General features: G+C 33.8%; 1 protein-coding gene across 1 annotated transcript in view; it reads left to right on the top strand.

The window, feature by feature from the left end:
- Positions 1–13025, top strand: part of LOC129746085 (neuromodulin) — a 483903-nt gene that overhangs the window by 376099 nt on the left and 94779 nt on the right. The window lies entirely within an intron of this gene.

Below are 13025 nucleotides of genomic sequence, written 5' to 3'. Positions count from 1 at the left end.
GCGAAATGTTGCGTAACATGGTACTAGCAAACAATCTTGAGTCCGTGGCACGGATTATTTGTTGCACAAAACGCTCCCGGAAGCCCTCCAGATTGTAATCACCGCTCGTAAAATGGAATTCATATGTTTTGTGAGCCAACAGCTTTTCATTGTGCCTGCGGGTGTTTAAGGAGCCTCTCTACGCCGGAATTATCCGTGTGTTTCTGATTTTTTTTTTCTGTTCTCTACAATCCAAGCTCGGCACCTGGTCGAGTTCGGATGAATATACCACCTACCCAGTTTGGTTGTATGAGCTTTGTCCCAGTGATACTGAGTGGTGGCTCCAGAGAGTGATTCCGGTAGCGGGTGTGATTCGCCATCTTGGTCCGCTCGGTTCGGCACAATTTTGCTCCGAATGGGGCCATCAATTTTAATTATAATGTCGTGTATTATGTTTTCTCATGGCAAGCAGGAGCGACCCCCGATATGGTGTATCTGCTGGAAGGCCAGCAACGGTTCCGGTAGGCCCTCTAGTGCCTAAGAGCTTTAGGTGATTTTTCTCCCGGTAAACGTAGCATGAAGAATAAAAACAGAGAAAAAAAAGATAACATCAACACGGGCAAGGTTCGGGTGCGCTTAAACTGGAGCGATTTGGTCAGTAAATTGCAATCTCAGCCAGCCCAAAATTTTCTGCATTATTTATAAGCGGGAAGTGAATCAGCAATAAACTACAGCAGCTGCCATTCATGGGAAGGTAAGTTGATAAATATGGATAAAGGCCTGGAAAAATTCACACCAGATAATCGAAAACTGGCAGCGATATCAGTTTTGATAAATTAAAATTAAAGATTGTAGATTTAATTTTAATCTTAAAAAAAACAAGGGCATTTAAGATCAAAGTGACAGTTGTGACAACCAAAAACATAAGTATCCGTTGACAGCTAACGGGCATTAGTATTGATCAAAACTCTCTGAGTCATGTTTTCTCAAACTTATATTGATTAATATATTCGTCGAGTTTGTGAGAATGTTACATTTTAGTGGACACTAGCTGAATCGATGTGCTATGCTACACCTTCCAAAAATCAATCAAATGTGTGAAAATATCTTTGATTTATTTGTTAATCTTCTCAAATAACATTTCAATATCTTCACAACGAGAGCTGCAACTTGAAAAAAGACTTGCACATTTTTTAAATTTTTATTTCAAAACGTGATTGAAAATGTGTTTTTTAATCATTATTTTAAAACAAAAACTAAGAATTGGTTTTTATTTGCCTTACCCTTCCAAAGTGGGAAGAGGGAAATAAATATCACATTTGGCCCCATTTGCTTGATGAGTTTTCGCTCTTATACAAAACCAAATATAAGAGCCTCCCTCTCCTTCTTCCTGTTGCTCCTCTGAAAGAAGGAGGTGCCTTACACGTTTCATTTCTTTTGATAGACTGTTTTTCAAACCATACGAAGAGCTCCCATCCCCCATCCCCATCTCTACACTGTATGGAATCCCTCCCCTCCTTCCAACAAAAAATTAGGAACTTTTTCTGTACTTAAATACTTTTTTTCTGTAAAAATTTTCTCTATTTGCAGAACTCCACTCTCACTTTCTTATTCCCTGAAAGGAGGAAAGGGGTTTCAAATAACCATAGAATCATTTGTAATGCTCGTATAATACTCTGCGCTGTAAATTTTTTTTTTCATTTAGGATGAGTGTTCCTACTTTGGACCTAGAGCCTACTTTAGTCCTAAAAAGCCGAACATCGGGAACAACTCATTTTGTTTGCACAGATTCAAGACACTCTTAGGCAAATATTGAACTCTTATTCTTCCTTTATTCTATTATACCGCTATTGGCCATAAAAAATTATTCGAATAAAATTTTCAAAGTTTTTTATAAAGTTCTTTCTTTTTAGTTGTATAATCACAGTGTCTCTGGGAGAAGACTTTATTTTTCAAAAATTTGCATCGCTTATTTTTACACCATTCGAAATCCGGGACTTTCGCCTTTTATTTGAGCCCAAATTTGAAATAATCCATCGGGGGTGTAAAACATTTAATTTTTTTGAAGATTTTTAAAACCTTTTTAATGGATTCTCCAAAGACAAAATCCTACTAATCACTGTTAAAAACGCTTGTTCTACGTTTAGCGTTAAACCAACTCCATATTTCATTATCACAAAGGAAAATTCTCTGGCTACAACTTTGTAGAAAACATCAAAGTAATAGAACTTGAGAAAAAAGAATTGTAATATCCCAAACAGAATGATTTATTTTGAATAATCTAATAAAACTTCTCGTCACTAATTGTACCAAGATCAGAAATAGTATTCTACCAACTAGGTTATTGATATTAGAATGTTTAAATGTTTAGGATGGTTATTTACATTAAAAAAAATCTTTTACAAAATTTGTTCAGGGTCGTCAGAAGTAAAGAGCATTTATGGTGTTTTATTATGAAAAAAAAGTCTGCACCTTTAAAAAAAAAAAATTTTATATACTTTGAGCGAGAACTTCATGAACAAGTATTTTTGGTACTAGGCAACAAATTTTACTTTCTCGTTACATTTAATCCCAAGTTTTTAATAATCCTCCTGAAATATCTTTGTTGAAAATCTTTCATTCCTTTTGATGATTTCTGAAGATTTTCATACTTCATAGACACGGGTTCCACAATATGCAAAACCAAAACTAAATTTCTACCATTTTTTCATGTTTGATTGCAAAAGTTAGCGTTTTTGAAGGCATTCGTGTATGTAAAAATGTGGTCGAATTTTAGTTTTAAAGCGAAAATTCAAAATTGTTCATTTTTTTCAAAAGTACACGAACAGAACCTAATGCCTTCCATTGATGTTTTTTTCGATCAAAAGGAAAAAGAAGATTGCAAAATCTCAACATCAACTTAGCTTTTAACAGTTCTTAGTGGTTGATTTGATGTAATACTATTATTTGAAATCTCAATTCACTAGTTGTCAGATCTTAAGTCATCAGAGTTTTTGCGAATTTTTCATTTCGTTTTCTAAGAGTTTTGCTATTTCCAATCCTAGATGAAATTAATTAACGCGGATTTTTATCTAGTAGTATGGAACACTGTAAACATTTGTCTGTAGATTTCGACATTTTTGGCTTTCCCCTGGAATGTCATTTTTTGTTTGTCTTTATTTGAGAGGTTTTCACCCACAGGCTGGTTCATCTCTGAATGTTATTTTCTTACTTTCATGAAAACAAAAAATATCATCGTGTCATGAACAGAATTTATTGCAGTAGCTGGAAATGCTTAAAATATTTTGACTACATTTAATTGCCCAGATTATACACATATTCAAGATTATGGATGGCTAATGAAAAAAAAATTAAGTAAAGCAGGTTTTAAAACCTTATTTTTTCACTTAGATTTGAAACATTACAAGGATGGGGAGAGGGGGTTTTGTTCAAATTTTCAATTAATTGGAAAAAGAATTGGACATAAGTTGGCATTTAACAACTCTGTATACAATCTACATTGCACCAAATATATAAAAATATTAATAAATCATGATAATTCAGATCGAAAATTTGAAAAAAAAATCGTTAAAAACAGATGATATAATTCCCATCTTGGCTTTCGGACTTTCAACTGTTTGAATTTTCGAGAATTTATCAAATTTTATTTTAAAATACTTTACACTATGTTCATTCCCCCTCTTCGGGATTTTTGGAGAAACCAGAGTGACAAAAACAGAATTTGATATTTGATCCGGAATAATAAAATCCCATAAATGCTCCTAACTTCAGATTATCCTGAACAAATTCATGAAATAGATTGATATTTAATGTGAACAAACCATATGATATTTAATGTGAACCCTGAACTTTTAAACATTCTACAATCAATAACTAAGTTGGTAGAATACCATTTCTGGTCATAGTACAATCAGTGATGAGAAGTTTAATTAGATTTTTCAAATGAAATAATGATAATTCTGTTTGTGGCATTACAGTTTTTTTCTTTACATTTTTATAACTTTAATGTTTTCTAAAAAATTGTAACCAGGGAAATTATTTTGTTGATCATATTGTTGAAATATGGATTTGGTTTAACGCTAAAGGTAAAACAAGCGTTTTAACAGTGATTAATAGAATTTTGTCTTTGAAAAAACCATTAAAAAGTTAAAAGTTCTTCAAAAAAAGTTCCAACTTTCTAATGATGCATATTTTAGTGATACTGATTTTCGATAAATAAAATGCTTCCATCAGAGACATCGTGAATATAGACAGCTCAATACATGGGAAGCATTTCGAGAAATCAGAGAGATGCCAAGCCTAATTTTAAAGGAAAACTATCATTTATGTGATAAATATGAACTACATATACTATCTTTTGTTCCTAAAATAAATTTGATGATATTCTTTCTAAACAAAATGCATTTGAAAGTTCCTGTGAGACAAATATTGATGAACTTAAATTGATTTTCAGAAAATTTAAAAATATGACAGCTCCGGGGGAAGATGGGATTTTCTATATTCTTATAAAAAAGTTGCCTGAAAGCACTTTAATTTTTTTAGTTAAAATCTTCAATAAATGTTTTCACTTGGCTTATTTTCCAAATAAATGGAAAAATGCCAAAGTAACTCCAATTTTGAAACCTGGAAAAAGTGCTTCAGAGCCTTCAAGTTATCGACCAATTAGTTTGCTTCCATCTTTAAGTAAACTATTTGATAGAGTTATTTTGAATAGAATGATGATTCACATTAGTCAGAATTCAATTTTCCCTGATGAACAATTTGGTTTTCGTCATGGGCATTCTACTACACATCAACTTTTGAGTGTAACTAATATGATTAACGCTAGCAAATCTGAAGGTTATTCAACTGGTGTTGCTCTTCCAGATAATGAAAAAGCTTTTGACAGTGTTTGGCACAAAGGTTTAGTAGCTAAATTAGCTCGATTTGATTTTCCTGTATATCTCACCAAAATTATTCAAAATTATTTGACTAGCCGAACCTTACAAGTAAGCTATCATAATTCATGCTCTGAAAGGACACCCATTAGAGCTGGTGTCCCTCAGGGTAGTATACTTGGGCCAATTTCATACAATATTTTTACTTCTGATCTTCCTGATGTACCAGAAGGAAAAGGTAGAAGATTATTTGCTGACGATACTTTGCTTTCAGCCAAAGGTCGAAATTTACGGGTGGTACGCAGTAGATTGCAACATAATTTGAATTCCTTTTTGAATTACTTGAAAATGTGGAAAATTTCTCCTAACGCTTCCAAAACTCAACTTATTTTATTTCCCCATAAGCCAAGAGCTCAATTTTTAAATCCTAATGAAATGCATTCCGTAACTTTTAATGGGGTTTCATTAGAGTGGTCTGATCACGTGAAGTACTTGGGACTAACACTTGATCGGAATCTTACTTTTAAAAATCACATTGAAGATATTCAATCTAAATGTAATAAATACACTAAATCTCTTTATTCTCTCATCAACAGGAAATCCAAGTTGTGTCTGCGAAATAAGATTCTGATCTACAAACAAGTGTTCCGACCAGCGATAATGTAAGCAGTTCCGATTTGGTCTAGCTGCTGCGCGACGAGGAAGAAAGCCATCCAGAGGATTCAGAACAAGGTTCTGAAAATGATTTTGCGGCTTCCACCTTGGCACAGCACCGAAGATCTTCATCGGGTTGCGGGCATTGAATCGATCGAAGAGATGGCCAACAAAATCATTTCCAATTTCAGAGGCAAATCGATGCAGTCTTCCATCGCAGAGATTCGTTCTCTCTACAATTAGTTTAATTTAAAGATAGTTTTAGTTTTTAGTTGTAAGTTTAAAATATTTTTAACATTACAGGATGTTCTCCTACAATAAAATACTTGATTGTGCTCAGCAAATTTAAGTCGAATAAATAAACTTTAGTGATTAGTAAACTATAGGGCTCTGGACAGTTCAGAACTCCTAATTTATTGTAATCTATAGGGGAGAGTGGGGATACTTGATCCCCTTTTCTTATTTTCACCATATCTTTTTGGAAAAATTTAGCAACTCGCCGTCTTTGACATTTTCTGATAGCTTGTAACTTCATGTTTCTATGCTCCAAAAATTAGAACGATACTTGAACCCGTTGTTGAACTAGAAGCATTTTCGTGGGAGTAAAAAATATGCGATTTTTCTGAAGTTAGGGGAGACTTGATCCCCTATTGAAGGAGACTTGATCTTATATTCAGGAAGCCCTAATCCTTGTATAAAAATCAAACAAAACCCAAAGATAGAATGTTAATTGACTATTTTGGTCATGTTTGTTCTCATTTCACAATTTATAGCAGACATAAGAAGGAAATTCTATAACCTTGTCTCAACGCTAATATCATTGCATACTTAAAGGCGCTACTTTTTATAATTATAAGAAAATTAATAATTTTTGCTCTTTTCTTCAGACAATTGTTTGATAAATATTAGTTTTTGGTTTAATATTAGTAATTTCGTAATCAGCAATCATAACGATCAATTCAGAAGAAGAATATGCCGTTTGGAAGGGGGACCAATTGTACCCAACTCTAGGGGATCAATTGTACCCATAATTAACATTTTAGAAAACTTTTTCTGAAAAAAGTTAAGAGTTTTCCATTGCTTTGAAAATACGGCATTATGAAGTTCATTTTACGCTCGAACGATTGATATATTGGAACAAATATTTTTTTTCATAATTTTCCCGTGTAAGGAACATTTTAAAGTGATAAAAAAAGATCTTCAAGTTACATTTTGTGAAATTTTTCAAACAAAGTTGAATTACTCAAACAATTATTTTGTTAAAAAATTTCAAACTACAAGCATTGTTATTTTGCTCATTTTGGCACATTTTTCTAGAACATTTGATCTTTGTAAGACATTCCAGTTTCGAGATATAGCTAAGGAATCAAGTATCCCCAGGGATCAAGTATCCTCATTCTCCCCTATATATAAAAAGCAATTATCTGTATGTTTGTTTGTTTGTTTGTTTGTTTGTTTGTCCTCTATAGACTCAGCCGCCTTAAGAGCTAGAGATCTGAAATTTGGCATGGATGCTCATTAGGACCAGGAATGATGAAAAATGTTTTTAGATTTTTGGACGACCCCTTCTGAAGGGGGTCGTCCATACAAGACAAATATTGTTTTCACGTTATTGGCGTTATTTTCCGTCGGATTGTGATGAAAATTTGCACATGAGTGTTTTGAGAGACGAGCAACCGATTACAGTTATCAAATTTAGGATCAGGGGTCGGCCAAAGGGGTCGTCCATATCCACTGATTAATGTTTTTGCGATATTGGCGTTATTATACATCAGATTGTGATGAAAATTTGCACATGAGTGTTTTGAGAGACGAGCAATCGATTACAGTTATCAAATTTAGGATCAGGGGTCGGCCAAAGGGGTCGTCCATATCCACTGATTAATGTTTTTGCGATATTGGCTTTATTTTACATTGAATTGTGATGAAAATTTGCTCATGAGTGTTTTGAGAGACGAGCAATCGATTACAGTTATCAAATTTTGGGTCAGGGGTCGGCCAAAGGGGTCGTCCATATCAACTGATTAATGTTTTTGCGATATTGGCGTTATTAAACACCAGATTGTGATGAAAATTAGCACATGAGTGTTTTGAGGGACGAGCAATCGATTTCAAGTTTCGAATTGCGGATCAGAAGTCGGCTGAAGGAGTCGTCCATACCCAACTTTAATGTTTTTGCGATATTGACGTTATTCTACATTGGATTGAGATGAAAATTGCCACATAGGAGTTTTTAGGGACGCTCTTTTGCTTTCAGGTTTCAAATCTTGACTCAGGGGTCGGCAAAACGGGTTACTATCTGTTCACTGTTTTTACGATATCCTCTTGATTGAGCATAGAATTGTAATGAAAATTGACACATGGGAGTTTAACAGAAAAGATAATTGATTTCAGGTGTCAAGTTTTGAATCGTGGTCAAAAAAAGACTGTTCATGTTAGTTGCTCACTGTTTTCGCGATATTGTCGTGATCATGCATCGGATTGAGATAAAAATGTTCAGATGAGGGTTATAAACTATGAGCAATTGACTCTAGGTGGACTCTAGGCACGTTCCGTGTCAAGGGTCGGCGAAAAGGGCGTCTATATTCACTGTTCACTGTTTTCAAGTTCCTGACGTTATTTTACATATAATTTGAAAAGAAAAAATGGCACAAGGGAGTTTTGAGGAACGTAAAATTGGTTTCAATTTTCGAATTTCGGGCCATGAGACAAAAAAAAGAGGGTTTCATTGAATGTTCAGTGTTTTGTGCAATAATTTTGTTGGAGGCAGTTAATTGATACCAATTTAAGTGTGAAGGTCAAGCAAAAGAGTCGTGCACACAAACAAATAGTACATGTTTCTGCCATAATGTCTAGACTTTGCAACCGATCGAGAAGAAAACACTCTCACATAAATTTTAATAAAAATCCAATCAACTGTGTAATTTGAATTTCAAGTAATAGTTATAGTAGCGACTTTAAATACGGTTGAATTTTTTCCCCAAAATTTTCAAAAGAATGTTTCGAATTCATTTTCTAAACTCATTTTGACGTACCAATGAATTAAAGCGAAACGAAGTTCGTACGGGATCAGCTAGTAATCTATATATATAAAAAGCAATTATCTGTATGTTTGTTTGTTTGTTTGTTTGTTTGTTTGTTTGTTTGTTTGTCCTCTATAGACTCAGCCGCCTTAAGAGCTAGAGATCTGAAATTTGGCATGGATGCTCATTAGGACCAGGAATGATGAAAAATGTTTTTAGATTTTTGGACGACCCCTTCTGAAGGGGGTCGTCCATACAAGACAAATATTGTTTTCACGTTATTGGCGTTATTTTCCGTCGGATTGTGATGAAAATTTGCACATGAGTGTTTTGAGAGACGAGCAACCGATTACAGTTATCAAATTTAGGATCAGGGGTCGGCCAAAGGGGTCGTCCATATCCACTGATTAATGTTTTTGCGATATTGGCGTTATTATACATCAGATTGTGATGAAAATTTGCACATGAGTGTTTTGAGAGACGAGCAATCGATTACAGTTATCAAATTTAGGATCAGGGGTCGGCCAAAGGGGTCGTCCATATCCACTGATTAATGTTTTTGCGATATTGGCTTTATTTTACATTGAATTGTGATGAAAATTTGCTCATGAGTGTTTTGAGAGACGAGCAATCGATTACAGTTATCAAATTTTGGGTCAGGGGTCGGCCAAAGGGGTCGTCCATATCAACTGATTAATGTTTTTGCGATATTGGCGTTATTAAACACCAGATTGTGATGAAAATTAGCACATGAGTGTTTTGAGGGACGAGCAATCGATTTCAAGTTTCGAATTGCGGATCAGAAGTCGGCTGAAGGAGTCGTCCATACCCAACTTTAATGTTTTTGCGATATTGACGTTATTCTACATTGGATTGAGATGAAAATTGCCACATAGGAGTTTTTAGGGACGCTCTTTTGCTTTCAGGTTTCAAATCTTGACTCAGGGGTCGGCAAAACGGGTTACTATCTGTTCACTGTTTTTACGATATCCTCTTGATTGAGCATAGAATTGTAATGAAAATTGACACATGGGAGTTTAACAGAAAAGATAATTGATTTCAGGTGTCAAGTTTTGAATCGTGGTCAAAAAAAGACTGTTCATGTTAGTTGCTCACTGTTTTCGCGATATTGTCGTGATCATGCATCGGATTGAGATAAAAATGTTCAGATGAGGGTTATAAACTATGAGCAATTGACTCTAGGTGGACTCTAGGCACGTTCCGTGTCAAGGGTCGGCGAAAAGGGCGTCTATATTCACTGTTCACTGTTTTCAAGTTCCTGACGTTATTTTACATATAATTTGAAAAGAAAAAATGGCACAAGGGAGTTTTGAGGAACGTAAAATTGGTTTCAATTTTCGAATTTCGGGCCATGAGACAAAAAAAGAGGGTTTCATTGAATGTTCAGTGTTTTGTGCAATAATTTTGTTGGAGGCAGTTAATTGATACCAATTTAAGTGTGAAGGTCAAGCAAAAGAGTCGTGCACACAAACAAATAGTACATGTTTCTGCCATAATGTCTAGACTTTGCAACCGATCGAGAAGAAAACACTCTCACATAAATTTTAATAAAAATCCAATCAACTGTGTAATTTGAATTTCAAGTAATAGTTATAGTAGCGACTTTAAATACGGTTGAATTTTTTCCCCAAAATTTTCAAAAGAATGTTTCGAATTCATTTTCTAAACTCATTTTGACGTACCAATGAATTAAAGCGAAACGAAGTTCGTACGGGATCAGCTAGTGTAATATAAATGTAATGATGAATTGGTACGAATAAAGATATGTTTAAAAAAAAGGGAAAGAAAATTACTTGGAATTTAAAGTTTTCGTTGAATCAAAGTAGCATTGTGTTAAAATCTTATCTAAGGATTAAATAAAAATTCATGTTCATTTTGAATTTTTTTTAAAGTGTTTTTGAACATAAAATCTAAAAAAAGTTATAGAGAAATTTGAGTTTTTTTTTATTAAGCAAATTATTTGAATAAACCGGGCAAATTTCGGGAAGTTCTTAAGAATATCTGAGAATCTAGGCTAGTTTTGAATTATCTTGAATTCTTTTTAGGATTTATGGGCAAACCTAGATATAAATATAATAAATCTGGAATGCACGATAATCAAAGTATAAAGCTATTTATGTACAGTGCAAGATATACAGATACACCTAAGATGTTTTTCTGAAAGTATAGCTTTTTCAACATTACTTTGGATATTTTTAAATGATCCAAAATCATTTGAAATTTTTTTACAATTATGTTATTGAATGAATTTTAAAAAAAATTATTCGGCCTCTTCGGCCGAATACTAAGCTCAACTATTCGGCCTTACGATTTTTGGGCGGTATTTTGCCAGCCGAATATTTGGTACATCTCTACAAAAAAAACTTTATGCTGCTGATAAATGTGCTGATGAGGAAAAAGTTATAAATATTCGTAACAGAAATTAAGGTGTTGATTTGAATCGTTAAAAACCTCTAATATTAGTTCATGGTATTTTTTTTCAGTTTTTAATATTTTTTCGAAGAATCTAAATTCTCACTGGCAATTTAGATCAAGGTCCAATAAAGGGCACAAGTCCAGTACCAAAACAAGAACAATAGGTTCAAAGTAGGAAATTTTGATCATTCATATCTTTGTAAATCAATCAAAAACGGCAAAACCAAGGATAAATTTATTGAAACTTGCAGATAGGACCATTAACTTAGAATAGGTTTTCTAAAACCCACAAATCACCCGTCCTTATATGAGAATAACATGGATTTATATAAATCACCACTTTAAGGGTCCAAAGTAGGGCAACTAACTCTATTTGGTAAGCTCTTGAATGATGAAAAAACGTATTGCATATGGCACATTTCTTATCTAAATACTCTCCCCTTCCAAATTTGTTATGATCTGCTTGATTCCATTTGCTCGATTTTTTCTTCAGATATACAAAAAAAATTATGGAGTCCCCCTTCCTCTTCTTTTTTTCCCATTGGAAGGAGGGAGGGGTGTCAAATAATCATAAAAAACATTTGTCGTACCCAAATACCCTCCTATGCCAAATTTGGTTCCATTTACTTGATTAGTTTTTGAGTAATGTGAATAATTATAAATGAGGCCCCTTCCCCCTTGCTATCTCCTTACTGGAAGAAGAGAGGAGTCTCAAATAATTACAGAAATATTTCTTGTATTGAAATACCCCCTCATGCCAAATTTAGTACAATTTGCTTGATCGGTTTTCGAGCTCTGCAACCATGTGTGTTATTTGAGAAGATTTATATTATGGTCTCGAACCATAATATAAATCTTCTCCGGCCTCCAATACCCCTGCCTGCTAAGTTTCATGTAAATCGGTTCAGTAGTTTCTGAGTCTATGCAAGGCCGGATAAAAGGGGGGGCAAAAGGGGCAATTGCCCCGGGCCCCCCGGCTCAGGGGGCCCCCCGAGGAAAAAAAAGTTTTAACATTACTTTAAACATACTACTACAAATCCATGAAAAGAAATCAAAACTAGAAAATCAGAATGAAAACTGGAAATATGAAAACTGAAGGGCCCCCGTGAAATAATATCTAGATTAGTTTTTGTCTTAAAAAAATTCAGGGGGCCCCTAGAGTAAGCAAAAAAGGAGCTCTCCCACATTTTGCGAGCTGAGAATATCTAAATCTTCTGGACAAAACCGGACTAATATTCTGGACAAAAAATTAAGAAGGATATGAGGCAAAACACCTCAAATTTTCATTTTTTATCGAAACATATCAGTTACGATTCTGTACAGGACAGGTAAAATAAAGAAAAACATCTCCTAATTTTCATTACATTCAAACGTCTTGCACAACAATAATGTTTGTTGTTACGTTAAGTTTCCAAGTTATGGTTTACTGCGCTAAAATAGCAGCTAATTTCGCTTTATGCTAAACATATCAGAATTTAACCCGGGCAGTATCCGGGTTAATACCGCGTATTACAATAACGTTTCACATTTCAATCATTATTATTGAAATTTTCATTGGTTCATAAATTCTAAACCCTTTTCCCTCCCTATTTTTGAAAGTCAAATCTTTAAAAAAAAACTGTAGTTGCTTAAATTAAACCAATCGACAGTACAGGGTTTCTTTATTGAATTTCCATCCAAATTTTTGTCTTAGACTTGAAATTTGTATTGGAACATTTGATTAAACCAAAATTTTATCATCTACTGAAGTGAATATCCTGAATTCTGCATATCATTTTCCAAATTATCATTCTCAAATTATCATAAAAACGATCTGATTGTTGAGTTGCTAGTATCATTGTGTGATTTTTTAAAATGAATATTTATATGATCTTTTTCCAGATTCAATTCATTGGGATTTTCAAGTCTTGTGTTGTTTCTTCAGTTACTGAAGTTCAGTTTCATCATTTTTCTGATTTTTTAAAATTCAGGATCTTTGTTTAAGGTAGTAAACTCATTTGGATTCCTTATCTGATTTTTTCAATGATAACTGATTTTGTGTTTTAAACATTTAATC

Source organism: Uranotaenia lowii, chromosome 2 (genome assembly GCF_029784155.1).
Source record: "Uranotaenia lowii strain MFRU-FL chromosome 2, ASM2978415v1, whole genome shotgun sequence".
NCBI classification, from domain to species: domain Eukaryota; kingdom Metazoa; phylum Arthropoda; class Insecta; order Diptera; family Culicidae; genus Uranotaenia; species Uranotaenia lowii.
This window is presented reverse-complemented; position numbering and strand designations above follow the sequence as displayed.